The sequence below is a fragment of the Phragmites australis genome, chromosome 13, assembly GCF_958298935.1.
Source record: "Phragmites australis chromosome 13, lpPhrAust1.1, whole genome shotgun sequence".
In the NCBI taxonomy this organism is placed as follows: domain Eukaryota; kingdom Viridiplantae; phylum Streptophyta; class Magnoliopsida; order Poales; family Poaceae; genus Phragmites; species Phragmites australis.
In genome coordinates, this window is record NC_084933.1 from 12,382,741 (window position 1) to 12,393,727 (window position 10,987).

Below are 10,987 nucleotides of genomic sequence, written 5' to 3' on the forward strand. Positions count from 1 at the left end.
GGAACTCACTAAATCAGTTGTACCACATTCGTCTCGACTGCTTTAAGCCATATAGTGACTTATTAAGCTTTACACATTATATGTTGTGGTTTGCGTTTGGATTTGGAATTTAGATTCCATCGGGAACCTTCATATATATGTCCGAATCCAGTGACACATATAGATATGCAATCACTACATCTATTAACTGCATAGATAGATGATTTTGAACTGCCAATGAGATAAGATATCAGAATCTGATTCTACTCACGACTGGAGAATAGGTTTCATTAAAATCAATGTCGGGTCTCTGCGTTAACACTTATTCTACAAGCCTTGCTTTGTATCTCACCATCTCGTTATTCTCATTCCGTTTCTGTATGAAAACCTATTTGAATCCCACAGGGAAGACATTTAGAGGTGTAGGCATTACTTTTGTGAATACCTCTCTTTTTATGAGTGAGGCTATCTCTGCTTGGATTGCATCCTTCCATTGAGTCCAGTTCGAGCATTGTTTACACTCTTACCATGGTCGTGGGATCTAGATCATTTTGGAGGTTGTTTGCAAATATAGTGAAGAAGTATGTGTCGACAATTGTAGTCTTTCAGTCATACGATTCTCCAGAATCTAGGTAGTTGGTGGAAATCTCTTGTACCATTGGTGACTGTTCGTGATTTCCCAATACGATTGAGTCGGAGTATTCTGATGTCCCAGCATCATTAATTGAGTGTACTATTGAGCTAGGTTGTGGATGTTTTCCATCCACTGGTGTATACTACCCATTGGGTTTCTATCAACTTGAGGTTGACTTGAACTTACTGTTTCAGAGGGTTTATTCCTCTGTTTCCTTTGGCGCTTGAAAGAAGATGTATCCTCCTTTGTGGTTGTACTTCCCCTCTCTTATTTTGAACAGGGAGTTGAGTGGTTTTTATTGGTACCTTCACTCTTTCTGACATATTTTTGGTAGGATTATAGGATTTTATGATACCTTTGCAATCAGTAAATGCATCTGGCAGGTTATTTACAATATGTTACAAATTGATGATTTTCTAAACTTGGAGGTCAGATTCTTGAGTACGTGGATCCAAGGCGGAAATACCTTAGACATTCCAATTGATTTCCTTGCATTCTTTCTAGTACTTGAAATCTCCCCTAATGCCAGGAAATGGTCCCCATTGAATATACAATCAGCATACCGGGCCGTGAATAGGTCCCATGTGAGGGGCTCGAGGTATTCAATGATCGACGAAGATTTATACCCCACATAGATTCCTAATTTCCTGTGTGGGCCCATGGATGTACGTTGTGGTGGTGAGATCTGTGTGTATGTAGCGTAACCGAATTTACGCAGATGGGAAATACTTGGTGAATTTTCACGTACTAATTGTAAAGTGGAAGTACTATGATATGCAGTAGGTCGCAATTGAATTAAGTTAGCAACGTGTAAAACTGCATGACCCCAACAAGAAGCTAGTAAGTTACAATTCTATAATAAGGGTCACGCAATGAGCTTAATTCTCTTGATAAGGGATTCTGCCTACCATTTTTAGTATGGACATATAGGACAGAATACTGAACTTGAATTTCTAGAGCTATACAATAGTCATTGATGGCACGTAAGCAGAATTTTACAGCATTGTCCATTCGAATTGATTGAATTCAATTTTCAGGATAATGTGCTCATAATTTAATATTTTGAGCCATTTTTTTAGCAAATGCATGGTTTCGTATGGACAAGAGACACACGTGAGACCATCATATAGATGCATCTATTAGAACCATAAAATACCTAAATGGTCTAGTTAATAGTTGGATAGGACCACATATATTGTCTTGAATGCGTTCAAGGAATTTGAGTGGTTCTGCTTGAATTTTAAGGTAAGATGGTCTTAAAATTAGGTTCCCCGTGGCACATGCAGTGCACATAAAATCCGAAGATCGAGGGAATTTAGAATCACATAAATCATGACCAATGAAATTGCTGATAATTTTTCGCATCATCCCTATACTGGGATGACCAAGACAATCATGCCAAGTTTGGAATGCATTGACATTCTGAAGATAAAGAGGTAATTTTCTCAAGTACATAACATTTGTTAAATTCCAATTACTACACAACATTTGCTACGGGTTTGATGTATGTGTAGTACAATCCTCACGATAAAGAGGGAATTTTCTCAAGTACTTGTTTGTCATATCCATTGTTTTTCCGTTAAGAGGAGACATTCCTCTTTGTTGTCATTATAGGTTTCAATATGGAAATCATTCTGATGGATATCTCTATAATTTAGTAAGGCACGAGTTGAATCAGAATACAATAAAGCATCCTCGATTATAACTTGAGGACCCATAGAGAGAGTAATTATGGCACGACCTGAGCCACTAATTGTTGCATCGCGTCCAGCGATTTTCAAAATATTTCCTTATCTCTTAGTAAGAGTTTGGAAATATTTTGTTTCCCTAAGTATAGAATTTGTGGTGCAACTATCCATAAGGCACATTTCTTCCTCCATCGGATTGACTCTCGTAGAAATCTATATATAGAATTGAAGAATTTATTATAAAAAAATTTATCAGATATATAGAATATACAAACTTTATTTAGTATCATAAGTGCTGATACAATATTATGACATACAATACATAATGATGACAACTTATTATTACAACAACAAATAGGCATGGATAACATAGTATCTTCGGAATTGGGAGACTAAATAAGGTCTCCAAACATTTCATCTGGAGAAAATTCGACAATCATGTTTTTTGTTCTCATGGGATCTTCTGATAGCTGAAGAGTCTAGTTGTTACTTGGTTCTTGTGCAACTTTTTGTGAACAACTAGCCTCCTTGGCGGTATCAGTTTGAAGATTGAAGTGTGCTTCGTATATGTCCTTGAACAAGTCAATTATGTCCCACGGATTGTAAGTAGAGATCAATTAAATGTCTTGGGGTTTGACATTTCTCAGTATTGTGCTTGTAGCAGCCACACTTGCGACAAATATTAGATTTGTCAAATTTGAGTTTAGATATGCCTTTCCCCTTTTCCGGTGCATGTGGCTTTTGCTTCTTGTTGCGTTTGCGTTTATCTTTAAAGTTCATTGGTTGGCTTCTAGAAGAGACATCAAACTTATTGTTATTCTGGATATTAGAATATACTTCAGGTAAATGAGCAATGCCTATTGGATGATGATTCCTTAGAAGGAGTTCATCATACTTATCGGCCTGAAATAATACATGTATCAAGTCATAATAAACTTGGTATTCTCTTGCACGATATTGTTGTTGTAAGATCCTATCAGCGGGAAGCATAGTAGATAAATTTTTCTCTATCTTTTCCGCTTCTGTAGGTTCTTTTTCGCAAAATGCAACTTGGAACATATTTTATAAACATCATGATTGTAACCTCCGATAGATTTGAAATCCTAGAGTCGGACATGAGTCCATTCATGACTTGCATCACGCAGAATGACTGACTTCTGCTATCATATCTTGTTTTGAGAGCTAGCCATAATGTGCTCGGATTTTCTTCCATCATATACTCAGATTTGAGATTCGAATGGACATGGTGCCTTATTATATATAATGCACCATATTTAACTTGATCTGTAAGTGATGGATCTCTCTCTTGCGGATGTTGGAGTGCCGCTACCATTCTGCGTGACGCAAGGCTGACCTTGACGTCCATTGCCCATGTCAGGTAGTTGTGACCATCGAGTATGAGTATATTGAACTCTTTGTTGGTCATCTTGACCTTTCGATCTTCTTCTTCTCCTTCTGTTCTTGATCACTCGGTGGAAAGCGTGCATGATAACATGTTAAAAGTAATTTGGATTGCAAAGTAGATAGTGAACAAACACAGTTTCAAACTCTAATCTTTCATTGATGATTGTTACAAATATATACATGTTGATGAGGTGTCCATTCGAGGAGACATCCCTCCCAAATGGACACCTATTCAATCAACCAACCGTTGGGAGCAACTGCTCGACGGTTAAGCGAAGATCACTTGATTTCTAACACTCTCATCCAACCATGTCGTCATGTGCCCCCCATGCTGCCACGCTTCCAACGACTCACACCGCCATATCTAACACTGCTTCATGTAACCTTATAATCCTGCTCTTCTTGCCAACTCAGCTCAGTGCCTACTCATCATCCTCCTTCGACCAATGGTCGGCGGCGCCACTGCCTCCTTGGTCTCCCCCTAGGCTTCTTTAGGTAGTGGTGAATCCCGAGTCCAAACCAAACAGCAAGCTACAACGCCATATATCAGAACCATGATAGGAATCCTCAGCCTTTAGCGGGGAGAGAGAGAATGTGTAGTGTGCATCCAACGGATCACGTCATCATCTGATTTTTTTTTACTGAGATTCAACATCTCTAAAAAAAATTCTATATTGTTCAACGTCTAGTCTTAGGGTCTGTTTATTTGGGCTTATGCTTCTGATTTTTCTGTTCTCAGAAATTAGAAACTCAAACAAACAGGATTACTGAAAAATAATTTCTAGAAAAGTTAGAAATCTGCTTTTGAGGAAATGAATTAGAAGCTAAGAAGCTTGCTGCGAAGCTAGCTGGGAGTAGCTTTTTTGAGAAATGGTGTGCTGAGAAGTTAAAAATTTATTTAAAAAACCAATAGCTAAAATCCAAAAAATAGTTTTTTTAGAAAAGCCAAATGCTAAATATCTAACTATAGGGTATATACGCATAAAGAGTATACCATATACGGATAAGGTATGCCGTGTGCATGCTTGACAACTTCAAATATTACGGAACTGAATCTACGGTACCTGATGCTCTCAGAGATCTAGTAGGCACATACTAGGAAGGTCTCAATTGGTTACCCAACTCGAGAACGACTAGCATCCCAGCCGAATTTATCTGATCTTTCTTGGTGGACAAGATGAAGGATTCCCTATCGACTACGGCGAGATATGAGGTGGTGCAAGACCCTTATATAAGTCGGGGAGCCAGACCCCCGAAGGGAGATTTTCTTTTTCACAGAGAAGCACAACTCATTTGCAACTCAACGCAAGTACTAGGGCCACATGAGATACTCGGTGACTTCCTCATTAGTCTAGTTTAGATCTCATCTACTCCTTGTAACAGATCTAGACACATTGCTTGAACTCGAGTTAATACAGATATATCATCGACCACACAGGACATAGGGTATTACTCCAATTGGGGGCCTGAACTGTTATAAATCATGTGTGCCTCGTCTCCTGTTCGTTTCCTAAATCACAAAGACAACCCCATTATTCTTATGGACATATTATCAAGGAAAAACCCTCGACAGTTTGCGTGTCAGGTATGAGTCTTCTGCTTTTCAGGATCGACTATGTCTCGAGTGCACATTTGCACCGGATTCTCCGACGCAGGCTTCTATGACCGCTTCGAGTCGCCAGCGATTGCTTTTGAATCGCCCCCGGCCGGATTAGAGATCACGTTCGGAACTATGGTTTTCCACTGGGATGATCAGGGTGGACTAATCCACACCAGTATTCTCGAGTCCAGCCTATTGGACACGTACCGCGAGGTGGGACACCTTGAATGGGATCCCAAGGAGCCCAATATTCTGTAGTTCATGGACACCGACAGCTACACAAGTGGTGATGATGGCTCTGTCGATAGCCAGAGCAGCCGAACATATCGATTCGTGTTTATGGCTAGAGGAAGCAAAGTCCTACCTACCAATCCGATGGTGGTAGATTCAAACACCATAGTGAATAACAGCACGGAAATCCTCGAGGATCCAGTGACAGCAGCCGCCAATGCTGGCAATACCGGAGATATACCACCGGGGACATCTGCAACCGAAGCTCTATACATTCCTAATACTATTGATCATCAATGAACTGTAGGAGGGCCAGTGCCTCTTGGTCTTCAATAACAGCTTCCAGTAGGCACGCCTCCACTAGCACCGATCCCGAGATCGAGGAACGAACTCCCTAAGGGCGGCCATCACAAGGCTTCATCGGCTCGACTGAAACCGAGCCTCGGTAGTGGCATTTTTAGCACTCCAGATGCTAATGTACAGGGAGTCCATCTGATTCAGAGATCCCTTCTGAAGTTGGATCTGATGAATCCATTAACCCCTATAGTTAGTTCGGTCAGGACCTTACTCGATGCAGCTCAGATCCAAGTTACTCAAGCAAACAATCCTAGCTCCTTTAGGCCCCCCAGCCGGTAAGGTGCTGGTTCGAGGAGTCACGGACGCGGATGCTCTGGAGTAGAAGGGTCGCAAGTAGGAAGCTCAGGAGGTCCACCCTGAGTACAGCCCTACAGGTCGAACTGCAACTACCCTGTCCACAAGTGCAAGAATCAGAGAGACCTAAGGAACCTCATCCCTCACAACAGACATGACTTGCGGGAGGTTATCAACAATAGCCATGAAGAGCGCCGTGAGGATGATCGACGCTACAACGATCACAGATCTCCAGGACGGAACGGTCGACGTGACTCCTCTAATCGAAGGGACACGCATGACAGTCCTTCTCCTCTGCCTCCCGAGGAATTTGACGGAGGTTGCGAAGCCTTCGTCCCAGAGCTCTGCTCGATGTGGTGGCTCGATAAGTTCAAGACGAGCCTAATCCAGAAGTATGACGGGAAGATCAACCCCAACAAATGGTTACATATCTATACCACAGTTATCTGAGCAGCGGGTGGAAATAACAAGGTAATGGCCAATTACCTGCTAACAACGCTTGATGGACTAGCAAGGTCCTGGTTGTTGAACCTGCCTCCCAACTCGATCCGATCATAGGCCAAGTTGAAGGCTCAGTTCATAGCTAACTTCTAGGGTACTTTCGAGCGCTCAAGAATGGAGAATGATCTTCATCAACTGAACCAAGGAAAGGATGAGTCCCTCCGACACTTCATTCGATGATTCAGTGACCGGCGAAACATGATCCCAAATATTTTTGACGAATCGATTATCATCGCCTTCAAGAGAGGCGTCAAAAACATAGATCTGGTCGAGAAGCTTGCTACCTAGAAAATCTAGATGGTCAAGGAGCTCTTCAAGTTGGCCAATAAATCTGCAAAGAAAGCTGAAGCTCATGCATATCCTAAAAACCCTCAGCCTGGCAAGGACAATCCCGAGTCCTCGAAGAACGATGGGAAGAAGGGCAAGCCTGGTGAAAAGTGCAAGGGTTCGGATACGACCGTAGCCGCAGTCGATAGGAGTAAGTTGCTCAACATCGAGGACTATAAAGGCTTGAGTCGAGGTGGCAAGAAGTGGTGTCCCGTTCATCGGACCAATCAGCATGACTTTGACAAATGCTACGTCCTCCAAAAGAAGGTCAAAGAGAAGCTCAAAGTCGCCACTGTCAAGCACCACAGCAAACAAACTAAGCTAGACGCTAAAGGCGATGAGCCCGAGTTCCACAAGCCTGGCCAAAGTTTAGCACATATCTTTGGAGGATCCACCGCGTATGAGTCAAAAAGACAATACAAGGCGGTTGAACGAGAGGCCAACCTGGCTCTCACCGGGCCTACTCGGTACCTCAGGTGGTCGGAAGTTCCGATTACCTTCAACCAAGTCGACCATCCTCCCACGGTCCCACATCCTAGTCGATATCTGGTTGTGGTATAGCCGGCTATTCTCAACATCAATGTTTCTCGAACACTGGTTGATGGGGGTTGTTCACTTAACCTCATCTTCTCCAAAACTTTAGATAAGATGGGGACCGAGAGGTTAGAGCTCAAGAACAAAGTCAAGCCTTTCCATGGCATAACTCCTAATTCATCAATGATGCCCCTTAGCCAGATCAAGGTTCTAGTCACGTTTGGCACGCTCGACAATTTCCGCACAAAGAAGCTTACCTTCAACGTCATGGATTTCGAGATGACGTACAATGTGATCCTAGGACACCCAATGCTGAGTAAGTCGATGGTTGTCGTCCACTACGCGTACCAGGCACTCAAGATCCCGAGCCCTAAAGGGGTCATAACTATCAAATGAGATCAACGAGAGCTTAGATATGGTCGAACACTTCAGTCAATCATCAATTACTTCAAAAGGTGCAGAGTCCAAGCGCTAGAAGCATCAAGCCGCCGGTGACTCCAAGCTCATAAGCTTTGCTGGCACATCCCAGACCGACGATGCTGCAAAGGAAGAGACCAACGATGATGCCAAGGACAAAAGAACTGATGGTGGTGTCAAGGCAGTGCCCCTTGACCCATTTGAACCTGCCAAGACGATCAAGGTTGGGGTTGGTCTCGACCCTAAATAGGACTTGAGCTCGTTGCTTTCCTCTAGGCGAACCAAGATATGTTTGCATGGCAACTGTCTGATATGTCCAGGGTCCCTAGGGAAGTAATCGAGCATCGAAGCAGTTAAGATATGCTGAGGATAGGAAGCTAGCCATCCAGGATGAGGTCGACAAACTCCTAAATGCGGGCTTTATTCGAGATGTTCGCCATCCTACGTGACTCGCGAATCCTGTTCTCGTCAAAAAAGCTAATGACATGTGGAGAATGTGTGTCCACTTCACCGACCTCAACAAAGCCTACCCCAAGGATCCTTTTTCTCTCTCGCACATCGACCAGATAGTCGACTCTGTGGCAGGTTGTGCGTTGCTGTGTTTTTTAGATTCCTATTCAGGGTATCACCAAATTAGCATGGGAATTGAGGACTAGGAGAAAACTACTTTTACTACTCCTTTCGGTGTATTTTGTTATGTAAAGATGCCTTTTAATTTGAAGAATGTCGGTGCTATGTATCAAAGATGTATTCAGAATTGTCTGCAATCCCAGATTGGACACACTGTAGAAGCTTATGTCGATCCTATTGTTGTTAAGTCTAGGACCAAAGATGCATTGATCATCGACCTCAAGGAAACATTCAACAATCGTAGGAAATATCGTGTGATGCTCAACCCTGAAAAGTGCATGTTCAGCATGCCGTCTGGCAAGCTTCTCAGCTTCCTAGTGTCAAGTCAAGGCATTGAGTCTAATCCACGCAAAATTGAGGCTCTGGACCTGATGTGGTCACCTCGAACATTAAAAGAGGTTCAAAAACTGACAGGATCCATAGCAGCCCTTAGTTGATTCATTTCAAGGATGGGCGAACGAGGGATGCCATTCATCAAGCTGCTAAAGAAACATGACCAGTTCGAGTGGACGGAAGAAGCGGAGAACGCCTTCAAGGACTTAAAAAGGCACTTATCATCTCCGTTAATTCTTACCCTACCTAATGAAAAGATGAGCACTCTTTGTACGTTATAGCTACTCCACAAGTTGTAAACACGATTCTGGTGGTCAAACAGGAATGCCCCGATAAAATGGCAAAGGTCCAGAAACCTGTTTAGTACTTGAGCTAAGTCCTACACGATGCGAAACTACGATACCTGCAAGTGCAAAATTGTTTTATGCAGTCTTGATGTCTTCCCGGAAGCTATGACACTATTTTCAAGCTCATAAAGTCACTGTCGTGAGGACGTATCTACTGAAGGATGTCATACGCAATAGGGAGGCTAATGGACAAATTGTCTAATGGGTGCTTGAACTCTATGAGTTCAACGTACACTATGCACCACACAGTGTGAAGTTTGGAGTACTGGTGAATTCATCACTGAATGGAAAAGCATTGACGAAACTAAGCCAAGTGTGGTCGAGGACCACTGGATGCTCTTCTTTGATGGATCGCTCATGATTCAAGGCTCAGGGGCTGGCATCATACTCAAATATCCGACAGGCGATGAACTCGAGTATGTTGTTTAATTATATTTTAAAGCTTCCAACAATGTTGCAGAATACGAGGGACTGGTAAATGTCCTCCGCATAGCTGCGTCACTTAAAATCAGGCGACTTCTCGTGAAAGGGGATTCACAGCTAGTGGTAAACCAAGTAAGGAGTACCAGTGCTTGGACGACAACATGGCGGCTTACTTGTACGAGGTGCGCAAGCTTGAGGAAAAGTTCGAAGGGCTAGAAGTAACACACATAAGAAGGAGTAATAACTCTAGTGCGGATGAATTTGCTAGACTCGCTTCTTCTCGAGCACCGATGCATGTAGGGGTTTTCATTGAGAAACTCCTCAGACCATCTTTCCCAACAGTTTTGGTGAACGGATGCTGCCCAACCCGATTAGCAGTCTGGCCAGGTCAGCAAGGCAAAAACCGTAGACACAGTAGCTGCACTACTCGAACGTGAGCCGATTTGGATGACTCTATACCAAGCCTATCTCGAAGGTCGAGACATCCCTGACGATGATGCATCTACAGAGAAAATTACTCGTAAGTCCAAGCTATACGCTTTGGTAGACAGCAAGCTCTACCAGGAGTAACGGAATCTTGATGAAGTGCATCACTCAGGAAGAGGGCAATAAATTATTGCTCGATATCCATTGAGGTATGTGTGGTAATCATGCATTTTATCGCACTTTGGTCGAAAAAGCTTTCCCTCAGGGATTCTATTGGTCGATTGCTCTCCAAGATGCTTTTGAGCTGGTTAAAAAGTGCGAGAGGTCCCAATTTTTCAGAACGGGGACCACTCGACCGGCTCAAGCTCTACAAATAATTTCTCTTTCTTAGCCTTTCTCTGTCTGAGGCTTGGATATCCTAGGGCCATTCCCAAGGGCCCAAGACAATTACAAATTCCTAGATGTGGCTATCGACACATTCACTAAGTGGATTGAGGCCGAACCCGTTGGGAAGATAACCGTAGAAGCTAATAAGAAATTCATGAGGAGTATAATTACCTGATTTAGAATTCCGCATCGAATAATTATAGACAATGGTAGCCAGTTCAAAAGCGGGACCTTTATTGCATTATGTGAAGAATTTGACATTAAAACTTGTTTCGCCTCTGTAGTTCACCCCCAGGGCAACGGTTAGGTTGAGCGCACCAATAGTGTAATCTTGTAGGGTCTTAAAACAGATTTTTGATAGGCTGAAGGCCTACTCAAAACGATGGGTGAAAGTGCTTCCCTCAGTATTATGGGCTATTCGTACCTCGACTAACAGGGTCATTGGTGAAACTCCATTCGTTTTAGTCTATGGAGC